The sequence below is a fragment of the Triticum dicoccoides genome, chromosome 5B (genome assembly GCF_002162155.2).
Source record: "Triticum dicoccoides isolate Atlit2015 ecotype Zavitan chromosome 5B, WEW_v2.0, whole genome shotgun sequence".
Lineage (NCBI taxonomy): Eukaryota > Viridiplantae > Streptophyta > Magnoliopsida > Poales > Poaceae > Triticum > Triticum dicoccoides.
The window spans coordinates 604,448,004-604,465,327 of NC_041389.1; the positions used below are offsets into that span (position 1 = coordinate 604,448,004).

Below are 17,324 nucleotides of genomic sequence, written 5' to 3' on the forward strand. Positions count from 1 at the left end.
GCCAGCTTTGACTCGGTGGCTATCCTGAACTATGACTGCAAGTAACTCTTTTGAGGTGGCGCACACGAGTCCATATATTCACCATATCAATACACCACTATGGATCCGCTCCCGTCTCCCTACGAGAACGCCATCCATAGCACTCACGCTTATCTTGCGTATTTTAGAGTATCCACTTTCACTTGTCTATGAACTGTACAGGCAACCCAGAAGTCCTTTTCCGCGGACACGGCTATTCGAATAGATGATGTTAACCCTGCAGGGGTGTACTTCCTCACACACGCTCTCACCACTTACCGCCGTTTACACGACATGTACTCGGCAACCTTCAAGCGGAAGCCCAACGAGGGTGTCGGCCACGACCTACGTAAACACTCAAGTCTCTAGTCCAGGTTTATCGCCTATTCGGGTTCCATCCGCGAGGAGATCCGGCCGGAGTTTCGCTCACAGCCCCAAACGATGTGTGCAGGGTTCTCGAGACACCAAACGGGCGCCCGATACACCATGCCACGGTGTATCTACCGCATCACAGCCCACCCCTCGGGTCAGCGCTGCCCACGGCCTCCAACACATATCCTACAAACATCAGAAACTAGTTGTAACTCCTGGACAGAGAACAAGGGTGATTAAGAAGCCGAGAGGGTCCATTGGTTTCGGGCCCAATGCGTGGTAGTAGCTGTTTCATGGATCACAAACACAGAACTCAGTTCCTGAGGACGGTTGCAATGAGACAACCCACCATGTACTCCTACATGGCCTCTCACCGCTACCTTTACCAAATCGTGTTCACACACTTAGCTCACACACAGTAGGACATGTTCACACACCTCTGATTCATCCCTGATGAATCAGACCTGACTCAACTCTAAGCAGTAGCAAGCATGACAAACAAGCATGAATGAGTAGGCACAACAGGGCTCAAACAACTCCTACTCATGCTAGTGGGTTTCATCTATTTACTGTGGCAATGACAGGTCATGCAGAGGATAAAGGGGTTCAGCTACCGCAGCAAGTACAGTTGAATCGTTGTTGTCCTAATGCATTAAAAGAGAGCAGGAGCGAGAGGGTGGGATTATATCGGAATGAACAAGGGGGTTTTGCTTGCCTGGCACTTTTGAAGATAGTATATCTCTTCATTGGTGTCATCGATCACATCGTCGGTACACGTCTTATTGAGAGGGGACAAGCACCGACAAACAAAGAAAAAGCACAATCAATGCAATGCACAATATGATGCATGATCATGACATGGCAATATGCTGTGGTTTGAGCTAATGCAAGCTAGAACAGGTTAAGATGAGTCCATTTGAACCAAGGATTCAAATGCAAACCCATTTGAAAAGGTCATATTAGTGCATTACCTTGTTTCACCTAAACAGCAAGGTTAAAGTGTTCTAACATGCATGAAAATGGTACAGATGGATAGATTGGATTTTTCTGATCATTTTTCATATATAATTTATTTCATTCTGAGTTATAGATTATTTTCTATGAATTTTAGAAGTTTAGGCAAATTTCTGGATTTTTCTGAATAAGAATAAATCCAGAAAAAGATTTACTGCGTCAGCATGACGTAGGTGTAACGTCAGCAGGTCAACTGGGTCGGCCAGGTCAAACCTGACCTGTGGGACCCATACGTCAGTGTCTCAGGCTGGTTTGGGTGGATGACAGGTGGGACCAGTCAATGTTGACTTGACCAATGTCAAAGCTGACACGTGGGGTCCACACGTATTAGTACTAATCTTAACAGAAAATTAGACTAACCAAATTATGCTCCAAGACACACATGTCATTGATACAGGCAATAAATAAACACAATTAGCACCTAAACTAATGGTGCCACGTCAGCCACCGGCGTTTAACCGCCGGCGACGACAGACCGCGGCTGTGCCCGTGTCGGGTTTGCTATACGGGCCACCGTTTGAAGCGTGTCTGGGTGCGTTGGAAAGCTCTTGCTCCCGCGCGTCGAACGGTGCAGGTGCTGGGTCGTGGGGAGGCTGGAGCTCGCCGGAGTGGAGCCCGCGGCGGTTGCCGGAGCTCGGGATCGAGCGGCGCAGCACTATGGTGCACGGGGAGACAAGCTGGTGGCGGCGTTAGCTTGCTGCGGAGCTGCTGAGCACGTAGCCGTGCTTGGGAACGAGCTTTGCTAGCTCTTGTTCCAGCGGCGACAAGAACGGCGGCGGCCGGCTCTCGGCTCCGGTGGAAACGGCGGGTACACGGCGCAATAGAGCACGGGGAGAGAGTGGAGCAGCAGAGGAGCTCACAGTGGGTCAAACGAGAGCGTCAGTGAGCTCGGGGAGGCACCGGAGGCAGCAAATCGACGGCGACGATCTCCGGTGGACGACGAGGGGAACGGCGGTGCTTGCGGCATCCAGGGGGCTTCCGGCGTCGAGCGGCTCGGTGAGGAGGAAGAGAGGGACAAGGCGGAGCTCGTGGCCGCATCGGTGAGGCGTGGGGCATGGCACATGTATATGCTTGGGTACTGCCCTTACTTGGACAAGAATCCCACTTATTATTAACCCCTATTGCAAGCATCCGCAACTACAAAAGAAGTATTAAGGTAAACCTAACCACATCATTAAACATATGGATCCAAATCAGCCCCTTACGAAGCAACGCATAAACTAGGGTTTAAGCTTCTGTCACTCTAGCAACCCATCATCTACTTATTACTTCCCAATGACTTCCTCTAGGCCCAAATAATGGTGAAGTGTCATGTAGTCGACGTTCACATAACACCACTAGAGGAAAGACAACATACATCTCATCAAAATATCGAATAATACCAAATTCACATGACTCCTAATAGCAAGACTTCACCCATGTACTCAGGAACAAACGTAACTACTCACAAAGCATATTCATGTTCATAATCAGAGGAGTAATAATATGCATTAAGGATCTGAAGATATGATCTTCCACCAAGTAAACCAATTAGCATCAACTACAAGGAGTAATCAACACTACTAGCAACCCACAGGTACCAATTTGTGGTTTGGATACAAGATTGGATACAAGAGATGAACTAGGGTTTTGAGAGGATGTCAGGACCCCGAATCAATGCCACATCGATCTAGCATGTAACACATCATATCACTTTGCGGCCTCACGCACGGTAATCCCACGGGTGTCGCCTTACCTTTGCCCGGGACCGTTTGCGCCTTGTGGCACACGTATATGATAGTGTCGCTAGCATCCATATGATAAGGAGTCCGGGCTGACATGGCTAGTCGTAAACCCAAAGTGGCACAAACTTACAGGGACAGGCATCCATGACCCAGCATCGAACATGTCGGTCATCAATGAGTGAATCCAGGCTGTAGCACTGGGCTAGCAGGACTCTGGTGAACCGGGCTGTAGCGGGCTAACAGGACTCCGGTATTCATCGCGTGACATTTCCCCGAGGGGACAGACACAGGAACAAAGAAGGACACATGCCGGCCAGCCTAAGTGTTTCAGAGCAGTAGCAAGCTACCATGGCTCGGTGGAAACACTAGGAGACATTTCCCGGTAAGAGAGGCTACCAAGGATAAACAACTAGATAGTCAGATCCCACACATACCAAGCATTTCAATAACATACACACAATATGCTTGATATGTGTAAATACAACATGGCATCACAACATAACTCTACGACTCAAGTATTTTATTCAATAGGCTCCGAGGAGCGAGGTATTACAAACATAGGTCTCGTGACCCAACATTCAGAGCATACAAGTCAAAGCACATGCGGAAGCTTAACATGTCTGAGTACAGACATCTACAAAATAAAAATGCCGAGAAGCCTGACTAACTCCCAGATCCTACTGAGGGCACAAGATCATAGCTGAGGTAACAAGCTAAACGTCAAAGTCCACGCGGAACTACTAGTGAGACTGAAGTCTCTCTGCAAAAACATAAAATAGGCAAACGTGAGTACAAATGTACCCAGCAAGACTTACATCAGAACTAACTACATATGCATCATTATCAACAAAGGGGGTGGTGGAGTTTAACTGCAGCAAGCCAGCTTTGACTCGGTGGCTCTCCTGAACTATGACTGCAAGTAACTCTTTTGAGGTGGCGCACACGAGTCCATATATTCACCATATCAATACACCACTATGGATCCGCTCCCGTCTCCCTACGAGAACGCCATCCATAGCACTCACGCTTATCTTGCGTATTTTAGAGTATCCACTTTCACTTGTCTATGAACTGTACAGGCAACCCAGAAGTCCTTTTCCGCGGACACGGCTATTCGAATAGATGATGTTAACCCTGCAGGGGTGTACTTCCTCACACACGCTCTCACCACTTACCGCCGTTTACACGACATGTACTCGGCAACCTTCAAGCGGAAGCCCAACGAGGGTGTCGGCCACGACCTACGTAAACACTCAAGTCTCTAGTCCAGGTTTATCGCCTATTCGGGTTCCATCCGCGAGGAGATCCGGCCGGAGTTTCGCTCACAGCCCCAAACGATGTGTGCAGGGTTCTCGAGACACCAAACGGGCGCCCGATACACCATGCCACGGTGTATCTACCGCATCACAGCCCACCCCTCGGGTCAGCGCTGCCCACGGCCTCCAACACATATCCTACAAACATCAGAAACTAGTTGTAACTCCTGGACAGAGAACAAGGGTGATTAAGAAGCCGAGAGGGTCCATTGGTTTCGGGCCCAATGCGTGGTAGTAGCTGTTTCATGGATCACAAACACAGAACTCAGTTCCTGAGGACGGTTGCAATGAGACAACCCACCATGTACTCCTACATGGCCTCTCACCGCTACCTTTACCAAATCGTGTTCACACACTTAGCTCACACACAGTAGGACATGTTCACACACCTCTGATTCATCCCTGATGAATCAGACCTGACTCAACTCTAAGCAGTAGCAAGCATGACAAACAAGCATGAATGAGTAGGCACAACAGGGCTCAAACAACTCCTACTCATGCTAGTGGGTTTCATCTATTTACTGTGGCAATGACAGGTCATGCAGAGGATAAAGGGGTTCAGCTACCGCAGCAAGTACAGTTGAATCGTTGTTGTCCTAATGCATTAAAAGAGAGCAGGAGCGAGAGGGTGGGATTATATCGGAATGAACAAGGGGGTTTTGCTTGCCTGGCACTTTTGAAGATAGTATATCTCTTCATTGGTGTCATCGATCACATCGTCGGTACACGTCTTATTGAGAGGGGACAAGCACCGACAAACAAAGAAAAAGCACAATCAATGCAATGCACAATATGATGCATGATCATGACATGGCAATATGCTGTGGTTTGAGCTAATGCAAGCTAGAACAGGTTAAGATGAGTCCATTTGAACCAAGGATTCAAATGCAAACCCATTTGAAAAGGTCATATTAGTGCATTACCTTGTTTCACCTAAACAGCAAGGTTAAAGTGTTCTAACATGCATGAAAATGGTACAGATGGATAGATTGGATTTTTCTGATCATTTTTCATATATAATTTATTTCATTCTGAGTTATAGATTATTTTCTATGAATTTTAGAAGTTTAGGCAAATTTCTGGATTTTTCTGAATAAGAATAAATCCAGAAAAAGATTTACTGCGTCAGCATGACGTAGGTGTAACGTCAGCAGGTCAACTGGGTCGGCCAGGTCAAACCTGACCTGTGGGACCCATACGTCAGTGTCTAAGGCTGGTTTGGGTGGATGACAGGTGGGACCAGTCAATGTTGACTTGACCAATGTCAAAGCTGACACGTGGGGTCCACACGTATTAGTACTAATCTTAACAGAAAATTAGACTAACCAAATTATGCTCCAAGACACACATGTCATTGATACAGGCAATAAATAAACACAATTAGCACCTAAACTAATGGTGCCACGTCAGCCACCGGCGTTTAACCGCCGGCGACGACAGACCGCGGCTGTGCCCGTGTCGGGTTTGCTATACGGGCCACCGTTTGAAGCGTGTCTGGGTGCGTTGGAAAGCTCTTGCTCCCGCGCGTCGAACGGTGCAGGTGCTGGGTCGTGGGGAGGCTGGAGCTCGCCGGAGTGGAGCCCGCGGCGGTTGCCGGAGCTCGGGATCGAGCGGCGCAGCGCTATGGTGCACGGGGAGACAAGCTGGTGGCGGCGTTAGCTTGCTGCGGAGCTGCTGAGCACGTAGCCGTGCTTGGGAACGAGCTTTGCTAGCTCTTGTTCCAGCGGCGACAAGAACGGCGGCGGCCGGCTCTCGGCTCCGGTGGAAACGGCGGGTACACGGCGCAATAGAGCACGGGGAGAGAGTGGAGCAGCAGAGGAGCTCACAGTGGGTCAAACGAGAGCGTCAGTGAGCTCGGGGAGGCACCGGAGGCAGCAAATCGACGGCGACGATCTCCGGTGGACGACGAGGGGAACGGCGGTGCTTGCGGCATCCAGGGGGCTTCCGGCGTCGAGCGGCTCGGTGAGGAGGAAGAGAGGGACAAGGCGGAGCTCGTGGCCGCATCGGTGAGGCGTGGGGCATGGCACATGTATATGCTTGGGTACTGCCCTTACTTGGACAAGAATCCCACTTATTATTAACCCCTATTGCAAGCATCCGCAACTACAAAAGAAGTATTAAGGTAAACCTAACCACATCATTAAACATATGGATCCAAATCAGCCCCTTACGAAGCAACGCATAAACTAGGGTTTAAGCTTCTGTCACTCTAGCAACCCATCATCTACTTATTACTTCCCAATGACTTCCTCTAGGCCCAAATAATGGTGAAGTGTCATGTAGTCGACGTTCACATAACACCACTAGAGGAAAGACAACATACATCTCATCAAAATATCGAATAATACCAAATTCACATGACTCCTAATAGCAAGACTTCACCCATGTACTCAGGAACAAACGTAACTACTCACAAAGCATATTCATGTTCATAATCAGAGGAGTAATAATATGCATTAAGGATCTGAAGATATGATCTTCCACCAAGTAAACCAATTAGCATCAACTACAAGGAGTAATCAACACTACTAGCAACCCACAGGTACCAATTTGTGGTTTGGATACAAGATTGGATACAAGAGATGAACTAGGGTTTTGAGAGGATGTCAGGACCCCGACTCAATGCCACATCGATCTAGCATGTAACACATCATATCACTTTGCGGCCTCACGCACGGTAATCCCACGGGTGTCGCCTTACCTTTGCCCGGGACCGTTTGCGCCTTGTGGCACACGTATATGATAGTGTCGCTAGCATCCATATGATAAGGAGTCCGGGCTGACATGGCTAGTCGTAAACCCAAAGTGGCACAAACTTACAGGGACAGGCATCCATGACCCAGCATCGAACATGTCGGTCATCAATGAGTGAATCCAGGCTGTAGCACTGGGCTAGCAGGACTCTGGTGAACCGGGCTGTAGCGGGCTAACAGGACTCCGGTATTCATCGCGTGACATTTCCCCGAGGGGACAGACACAGGAACAAAGAAGGACACATGCCGGCCAGCCTAAGTGTTTCAGAGCAGTAGCAAGCTACCATGGCTCGGTGGAAACACTAGGAGACATTTCCCGGTAAGAGAGGCTACCAAGGATAAACAACTAGATAGTCAGATCCCACACATACCAAGCATTTCAATAACATACACACAATATGCTTGATATGTGTAAATACAACATGGCATCACAACATAACTCTACGACTCAAGTATTTTATTCAATAGGCTCCGAGGAGCGAGATATTACAAACATAGGTCTCGTGACCCAACATTCAGAGCATACAAGTCAAAGCACATGCGGAAGCTTAACATGTCTGAGTACAGACATCTACAAAATAAAAATGCCGAGAAGCCTGACTAACTCCCAGATCCTACTGAGGGCACAAGATCATAGCTGAGGTAACAAGCTAAACGTCAAAGTCCACGCGGAACTACTAGTGAGACTGAAGTCTCTCTGCAAAAACATAAAATAGGCAAACGTGAGTACAAATGTACCCAGCAAGACTTACATCAGAACTAACTACATATGCATCATTATCAACAAAGGGGGTGGTGGAGTTTAACTGCAGCAAGCCAGCTTTGACTCGGTGGCTCTCCTGAACTATGACTGCAAGTAACTCTTTTGAGGTGGCGCACACGAGTCCACATATTCACCATATCAATACACCACTATGGATCCGCTCCCGTCTCCCTACGAGAACGCCATCCATAGCACTCACGCTTATCTTGCGTATTTTAGAGTATCCACTTTCACTTGTCTATGAACTGTACAGGCAACCCAGAAGTCCTTTTCCGCGGACACGGCTATTCGAATAGATGATGTTAACCCTGCAGGGGTGTACTTCCTCACACACGCTCTCACCACTTACCGCCGTTTACACGACATGTACTCGGCAACCTTCAAGCGGAAGCCCAACGAGGGTGTCGGCCACGACCTACGTAAACACTCAAGTCTCTAGTCCAGGTTTATCGCCTATTCGGGTTCCATCCGCGAGGAGATCCGACCAGAGTTTCGCTCACAGCTCCAAACGATGTGTGCAGGGTTCTCGAGACACCAAACGGGCGCCCGATACACCATGCCACGGTGTATCTACCGCATCACAGCCCACCCCTCGGGTCAGCGCTGCCCACGACCTCCAACACATATCCTACAAACATCAGAAACTAGTTGTAACTCCTGGACAGAGAACAAGGGTGATTAAGAAGCCGAGAGGGTCCATTGGTTTCGGGCCCAATGCGTGGTAGTAGCTGTTTCATGGATCACAAACACAGAACTCAGTTCCTGAGGACGGTTGCAATGAGACAACCCACCATGTACTCCTACATGGCCTCTCACCGCTACCTTTACCAAATCGTGTTCACACACTTAGCTCACACACAGTAGGACATGTTCACACACCTCTGATTCATCCCTGATGAATCAGACCTGACTCAACTCTAAGCAGTAGCAGGCATGACAAACAAGCATGAATGAGTAGGCACAACAGGGCTCAAACAACTCCTACTCATGCTAGTGGGTTTCATCTATTTACTGTGGCAATGACAGGTCATGCAGAGGATAAAGGGGTTCAGCTACCGCAGCAAGTACAGTTGAATCGTTGTTGTCCTAATGCATTAAAAGAGAGCAGGAGCGAGAGGGTGGGATTATATCGGAATGAACAAGGGGGTTTTGCTTGCCTGGCACTTCTGAAGATAGTATATCTCTTCATTGGTGTCATCGATCACATCGTCGGTACACGTCTTATTGAGAGGGGACAAGCACCGACAAACAAAGAAAAAGCACAATCAGTGCAATGCACAATATGATGCATGATCATGACATGGCAATATGCTGTGGTTTGAGCTAATGCAAGCTAGAACAGGTTAAGATGAGTCCATTTGAACCAAGGATTCAAATGCAAACCCATTTGAAAAGGTCATATTAGTGCATTACCTTGTTTCACCTAAACAACAAGGTTAAAGTGTTCTAACATGCATGAAAATGGTACAGATGGATAGATTGGATTTTTCTGATCATTTTTCATATATAATTTATTTCATTCTGAGTTATAGATTATTTTCTATGAATTTTAGAAGTTTAGGCAAATTTCTGGATTTTTCTAAATAAGAATAAATCCAGAAAAAGATTTACTGTGTCAGCATGACGTAGGTGTAACGTCAGCAGGTCAACTGGGTCGGCCAGGTCAAACCTGACCTGTGGGACCCATACGTCAGTGTCTCAGGCTGGTTTGGGTGGATGACAGGTGGGACCATTCAACGTTGACTTGACCAAAGTCAAAGCTGACACGTGGGTCCACACGTATTAGTACTAATCTTAACAGAAAATTAGACTAACCACATTATGCTCCGAGACACACATGTCATTGACACAGGCAATAACTAAACACGATTAGCACCTAAACTAATGGTGCCACGTCAGCCACCGGCGTTTAACTGCCGGCGACGACAGACCGCGGCTGTGCCCGTGTCGGGTTTGCTCTACGGGCCACCGTTTGAAGCGTGTCTGGGTGCGTTGGAAAGCTCTTTCTCCCGCGCGTCGAACGGTGCAGGTGCTGGGTCGTGGGAAGGCTGGAGCTCGCCGGAGTGGAGCCCGCGGCGGTTGCCGGAGCTCGGGATCGAGCGGCGCAGCGCTATGGTGCACGGGGAGACAAGCTGGTGGCGGCGTTAGCTTGCTGCGGAGCTGCTGAGCACGTAGCCGTGCTTGGGAACGAGCTTTGCTAGCTCTTGTTCCAGCAGCGACAAGAACGGCGGCGGCCGGCTCTCGGCTCCGGTGGAAACGGCGGGTACACGGCGCAATAGAGCACGGGGAGAGAGTGGAGCGGCAGAGGAGCTCACAGTGGGTCGAACGGGAGCGTCAGCGAGCTCGGGGAGGCACCGGAGGCAGCAAATTGACGGCGACGATCTTCGGTGGACGACGAGGGGAACGGCGGTGCTTGCGGCATCCAGGGGGCTTCCGGCGTCGAGCGGCTCAGTGAGGAGGAAGAGAGGGACAAGGCGGAGCTCGTGGCCACGTCGGTGAGGCGTGGGGTTGGCTGCGGCTGCGGCTATGGCGAACGGCGGCGGCGGTGGCGTTCGGTGGTGAGAGGGAGAGAGAGCAGAGGAGGGGGAGGAGCACGGGGAGAGTGAGAGAGAGCCAGAGGGGTTGCGTGTCGACGTCCAGGGCGTCCAGAGCGACGTCGGGAGGCGGTGGGAAGCAGGAGGTGGCCGAGGCGCGTGGGCACGCACGGCGGCCACACGCCTCTCGTCCTACTGGCGAGAGGTGGGAGATGACTGGCAGCGGCGCTGGGCTGGGCCGGCCAGGTGGGCTGCCTACTGGGCCGTCCAGGTAAGCCAGGTAAGTCTCTCTCTCTCTCTCTTTTGTTTCCTCTTTTCTATTTTTCTGTAACTTCTGGGCTTTATTAAAAATGTCAGGGCTTTTCCAAAAATCATGAAACTAATCATGACTACTGTTTGGAATATATCCAACAGTAAACATTTTAGTTTATGATTATTTGAGCATTTAAAATATTTAGTAGCATTTAAATGCCCAAATGCAAATACTATAAGATTTAATTCAGAGCCCAAATATGTTATCGAAAAATGTGCAACACCCCTGGTTATGTCTCCAGCATTTTCCAGAAATGATCAACATTTTTTAAAGCCATTTGGATTCACTGAAAATATTTTAGTTGAACCTAGTTGAATTCATTTGGTGCTAGGGTTTAGGCAATCCCCATTTCAAGTTTCATAAAATTTAAACATGATGCATGGATACTAATGCAAAGACAAGCAAGGCCTGAACTGGGGATGTGACAGAGGAGATGGTGCTGGTGAAGATGTTGATGGAGATTGACCGCCTCCCGATGAGAAAATCGTTGGTGATGACAATGGTGATGATTTCCCCCTCCCGGAGGAAAGTGTCCCCGGCAGAACAGCTCCGCTGGAGCCCTATATTGGTTCCGCCAAGGTTCCGCCTCGTGGCGGCGGAGTTTCGTCCCGTAAGCTTGCCCCCGATTTTTTCCAGGGTAAAAGCCTTCATATAGCAGAAGATGGACACCGGAGGGCCACCAGGGGGCCCAGGAGATAGGGGGCGCGCCCAGTAGGGGTGGGCACGCCCCCCACCCTCCTGGCCAGGGTGTGGGCCCCCCGAGGTGTTTCTTCTACTCAATATTTCTTATTAATTCCAAAAATAAGTTTCATGGAGTTTCAGGATTTTTGGAGCAGTGCAGAATAGGCTTCCAATGTTTGCTCCTTTTCCAGCCAGAATTCCAGCTGTCGGCATTCCCCCTCTTCATGGTAAACCTTGTAAAATAAGAGAGAATAGCCAAAAGTATTGAGATATAATGTGTAATATCAGCCCATAATGCAGTAAATATTGATATAAAAGCATGATGCAAAATGGACGTATCAACAATCCTGGATCATGTTGTTCACAAGTTTCTTGGATACGGCGCTTGCGTTTTGCCTCTAGGGGTTTCAGTCCGTAGGAGTAGTATCTGCCATAAAAAGGGATGGTATGTGTCTTGATTTGTCAGAGCAAAAAGGTGTTGGGTTTCTTGGTATCTGAATCCAAAGTTGCTTTGGACAGTTAAACGCCTAAAACTTACTGATTGTGATGGGAGAAAACTTGAATTACGTACGTAAAAATGTTATTTCCAACATCTTCATAGTAGGATCATATTTGCTGATTGTTTTTCAGACTGTAAAAATCATTGTATTTCATAAATACTCCATGTGACAACCCTTTTTTTGTTGGATAAAAAACAGACAATTGGTTATTGGGTTATTCATGTTTGTTCTCAATTTCTCATGTCGCTCTCTTCTCTGTCCAGGGATACGGGTGCCAGGACAACACCATCCTTCTGCGGCATCTTTGATGGGCACGACCAGTGGGGCCACTACGTCGCCAAGGCCGTCCGGGAGTCGCTGCCGCAGTCGCTTCTGTGCTGCTGGCAGGAGGCCGTCACGTTGGCGTCGCTCATCGACGGCGAGAAGAGGCACATCGACTGCCAGTTCGACCTCCTGAGGTAGTCCTACCTGGCCGCCGCCGCCATGGACGAGGAGCTCCGCCGGAGCCGGCGCCTCGACGCCGTCAACAACGGCTGCACGGCTCTGTCCATCGTGAAGCAGGGCGACCTGATGGTGGTCGCGAACGTCAGCGACTCGCGAGCCATCCTTGCGACCACATCGGACGATGGGGACATCACGGCCGTCCAGCTCATCATCGACTTCAAGCCCGACTTACCCCATAAATCGTCGTGACAAGACTAGAATATGGACAGTCCATTCCTGACACGGCCATTGCTCACCCGCGTTTGAATTTGAATCGCAGAGGAGAAGGCGCGTATCATGTAGTGCAAGGGCCACGTGCACTGCCTCGACGCCGAGCCCGGCGTGCATCGGGTGTGGGTGCCCCACCGGGAGGCGCCGGGGCTGGCCATGTCGCGCGCGTTCGGTGACTACTGCGTCAAGGACTACAACATCATCTTAGCACCAAGGGTGACGCAGAGGAGGATCACCGCCCGGGACCAGTTCGTCATCCTGGCCACCGGCGGGGTAAGCTACAGATTCTCGCACAATCACAAAGTATTTTTATGATGTGCCCAAATGATTATGGACCATACATTGATAATGAGCTAATGGTTAAGATGATGCATCATTTGATAATTCAAGAAAAGGTCATGTCTTTACAGAAATGTTCAATTCCCCCTCAGTTTGAACTTGTAAGGTGTACTAATTTTTAAAAAATTCAAACTTACCTAATTTTCACCAAGTTTATAGAATAAAACATAAATATCTACTATAGAAATCAGTATCATTAGATTCTGATGAAGTATATTTCCATATTTGATTTATTTAGGGGATGTTCGGAAAGCCTCAATGCCCTCGCCACGGAGCGGAGCGGACAGAGCGACCTTCTGGCCAGTCCGTAGATTATAGTTGCATGCCACTCCGCTCCGGAGCAGAGCTGCGGAGTGGGAGTGAGTCCGAACAGGCCTTTAGTATTGTAGGTGTTAGGTGTATTTTGCTACATATTTGATCAAACATAGGAAACTTTGACTTGATTGTGCGAGAATGCGCGAACAGGCCTTTAGTATATACATCTGGGTTGTTCTATTACGCATAACAGAATATTATTCTGTTACCCTTTCTGAACTAACGTGGTTCACAGTTTGGACTAACGTGGTTTTCCACTTGAACTGATCTTCCTGTGTGTACGACGGACGGAAACAGGGGATGCAACATGGAGCTTCCGGTCGTTCTCCGGTGCGATGCTGCGGGCCATTCGTTGCTAGAGGAGACATGTAAGAGGTTCCGCACGTGCGCGCGCTCACCTGGTTGTGTTTTGCAATCTGTAGTCACCGGAGGTGACGGCGTGGGCATTTTGGCGGCGAACGTGTTTTGGGCGTCGGTGTTTACCATGGTGTTCGTAGGCCTCAATTTACGTCGTGTTTGTTGTTTTTGATGTGAGAATTATCGGTATGTTAGAGTTTTTGGAGATTAATTTCATCTGTAATTTCCGATTACAAGTTTTGGTGTTCTTGGTCGCTTTCCACGCCCGCCATGGAAATTTGTTCTTCTTTTTCTGTTGTTTTACTTTCGAATTGGTGTTGCAGGGAGAGATATGAGGATTGTATGAAAAGATTTGCGTTGTCAATTTTCCTTCTTTGAGTTGTTTCTACCCCGGATTCCCATGTTATTTTGTTGTTGGCGGAGGTGGTGTATGGCGGCTGACTGTATGCTGCAATTTCTTGTAATCTGGTCAAACTGTGTAATTAAGTTGCGTGTTTTTCAGTGTTGTTTGAATTGCTGCCGTATGTGTAGTTCGACTGTTGTGTGTCAAAGTTGTCTTACTGTGTGTTGACATCGGAACTGGCTTCGTACCGATAGCTCTGCACTTTGATTATAAATCCCGAGCCCTCTGTCACTTTCATTCTACGAGCTGCAACCAAAGAAAAGCGAGATGGATCCTGAGCTAGGAGAGGTCATAGAGGAGGAGGGGGACGCCATAGATGTGAGGGCTGCAGTAGCGGAGCAGAGGAGGAGGAGGCGCACGCGCAGGCAGATGGCGCGACGTGCTGCTGAGGAGGAACTGGAGGCAGAGTTCAATAGACGCCTTGCAGACGAGGTGATGGATACTTGCAACCCCAATGAATTGGAGCTTCTTTTCCCAGAGGGCAGGGGAAGGAACCATATTCAAATCATTAGTTGGGCTAGGGCGAGAGCAGCCACGGCTCCACATCCATCCACCAGGGCCAAATGGCATCGTTTCTTTGATCGTTATGACAGAAGTAGTGAATATTATGTTTTTAAGATTTTTGTTGTGAGGGAGCAGATGTTTGAATGACTAAATGAATTCAACTGTTTTATCTCTGAATGTGTTGTTTTGTCTGCATATGTTTGACATGTGCACTTTTGAACTGCTTGTTTATCTGAAGTTGAACTGATTTGCGGTCAAATGTTGCATGGCTTGTATAATAACTATTTCCTACCAGCTGGCTGCCCACCTGCCTGTTTATTAATTTTATAACATGCGAGTTTCCCTGTCTATAAATTCTATCCATCTATGTGTGGTGTGTGGCCAAGTCTCCCCCCTCCTTTTTCTTCCTTCTGCCAGAATCAGATCTAGGTTCCTCCCTCTTCTCTTCGTTGTTTTTTTCCCTGTTCCCGTGTGTTCCATGGAGGATTGTTCATGCGGATGCCTGGCAAAGATGGCGCGCATAGCTGACGGCTGTGTGTACGAATCTAGTTTGGAGCTCACCCAGACTCAGCGCCGTGGGCAACTTTCTTGTCTGCTGTACAGCAACCATGGGTTTTGTACACCCTATGTTTTTCGCCTAACGGTTGGTGACTTGAAGGAATCATGGGTATGTGTTTCTATTCGTTTTCTTTTATACTTTTTTGTTGGTCTCTGTTTGAATCCCATGGACCGAATCTGTAGTTTAGTCTTATCAATAGTTTGTCTATATTTTTTTATTTGGTTTTGTTAGAATTTAACAGTAGGGACTTCTGTGTGTATTTGTTCATTACTTAACAGTATTTTATCCATTTTTGTATAACCATTGATCTATTTTTCGTTAGATGTTTTTACTGTAGGTGTATTGATATGTATATTTCCTCAGTTTAGTCAGTTCACATGTCTAGTTAGTTTTGTGATATTGTTTTGGTTCATATTTTTTCTTTTTTATTTTGTTATGCAAACCATTCCTATATCTGTGTAAAAATTCAGTTATGTCAGGTGTTCACTTTGTTTTGTACTCCCATGCCCATTTGCAGAAAATGTCACCTAGGATCAGGATTGTTGCTCCTAGTTCCGGTGTTCTGAAGATGGAGACTTCAGACAAAAATGGGTATCAGTTGATGGATGTTGCCTACGACATCGACTATGATGGTTGCATCAACCTAACTACTGGGTGGAATGAGTTTGTGGCAGAGTCTGGATTTGAAGATGGTGATGTGGTTATGTTTATGTTCTCCAGAGAAGATGACTCTCTGACGTTCAGAATTTATGTGTTGTAGGTTTAAATGTGGCAAATGACGCCGGTTGTGGGATTTGTGTGTGGTTGATTATGTTGCAGTATTTTTTCTTTTAAAACATTTGCATGTGAGATGGTTGAATTGTATGGTTTGGAACAAGTTATGTAATGCTTGTCCTATTGTTTTGGTCAAGTATAACTATTTTATTTATATATTCTTTATATTAGTACTGGATTAATTCTATAGTTGAACTAATGGGCATCCTTTGTTTTGACTGGTATATTTTCATGTACATAACTCGCAGACGGTGCTATACGCTGATGATGTTTTTAGAACCCCTTTTTGGGTATTGAGTTTGCTGAACTTACATTCTGTTAATGATAGTACTGAACTATTTTAGGTTGTCAATTATCAATCAAATTTGTTTGTTGTATAACATTTTTTCTTACTGTTTTACATGAATTTTGGAGCACATTATTTCTTTTTTATAGTTGAATAATGATAGTTCTAGTATATTTTAAAATTAAAAGATTTTAATCTTTGCTGCACAGCACTATTTTTTGTGCTTGAACCTTATGAATTGTAGTAGTTGAACTTTTTATAAATTTGTTTCTAAAATTTTAATTTACAATCTTCTATGTTTAGTTTTCCAAAAAAAATATTTTTTTATTTTTTTTACTTCTTACCATTAAGATGTGTTTGAACTTTTTCAATATTTTTGTTTATGAACTGATTTCTTGTGAGTTTTTTTAAATTATCTGCATTTTGTTTTTTTTGTTGTGTGTGATCTGCTGGATTTTTGTAATGGGGCGAAGTACTGTGTTGGGCCATCGGTCTGAGTCGTTGTTTTCGGCCCGGATAGCTCGTCCGCACGGTTGTGCAGCGCGGCGTGCGCGTGCGCTATGGGTTTGGTCCCACCTCGCTAGTCGAGGGGGCCCTAGACCTGTTTATAAGCGCAGCCGAGGCTCACTAGTCGAACTCCTCTGAACACATACCTGAGCGCTTATACATGGCGCTCGCTCTCTCTCTTGACCTGTGGGCCCTGGATAGCGGGGCCTGCGTTGTGCGGATTACTAGGGATTCACCCACGGGCTTGAATTCAAGTATCTAGCATTGTTAGGGCCTGCGCTTGTCCTTGGGCGGTCAATTTTTTCCTTTTTTGTTGTTTGAATCTAGTACTTGACTCCACCAGTAACTTGGACTGATACGTTTTTGTCCTTGGGCGGTCAATTTTTTTTCTTTTTTTTGTTGTTTAAATCTAGTACTTGACTCCACTAGTGACTTGGAATGACGGTCAATTTTTTTCTTTTTTGTTGTTTGAATCTAGTACTTGACTCTACTAGTAACTTGGACTGGTACTTTTTTGTCCTTGGGCGGTCAATTTTTTTTGTTTGTTTGAATCTAGTACTTGACTCCACTAGTGACTT

At 47.2% G+C, this 17,324-nt stretch overlaps 1 pseudogene; it reads left to right on the forward strand.

Moving 5' to 3' along the window:
- The window catches only part of LOC119306293, a 45,877-nt pseudogene extending 32,418 nt beyond the window's left edge, over positions 1-13,459 (forward strand).
- The last annotated feature ends 3,865 nt before the right edge of the window (positions 13,460-17,324 follow it).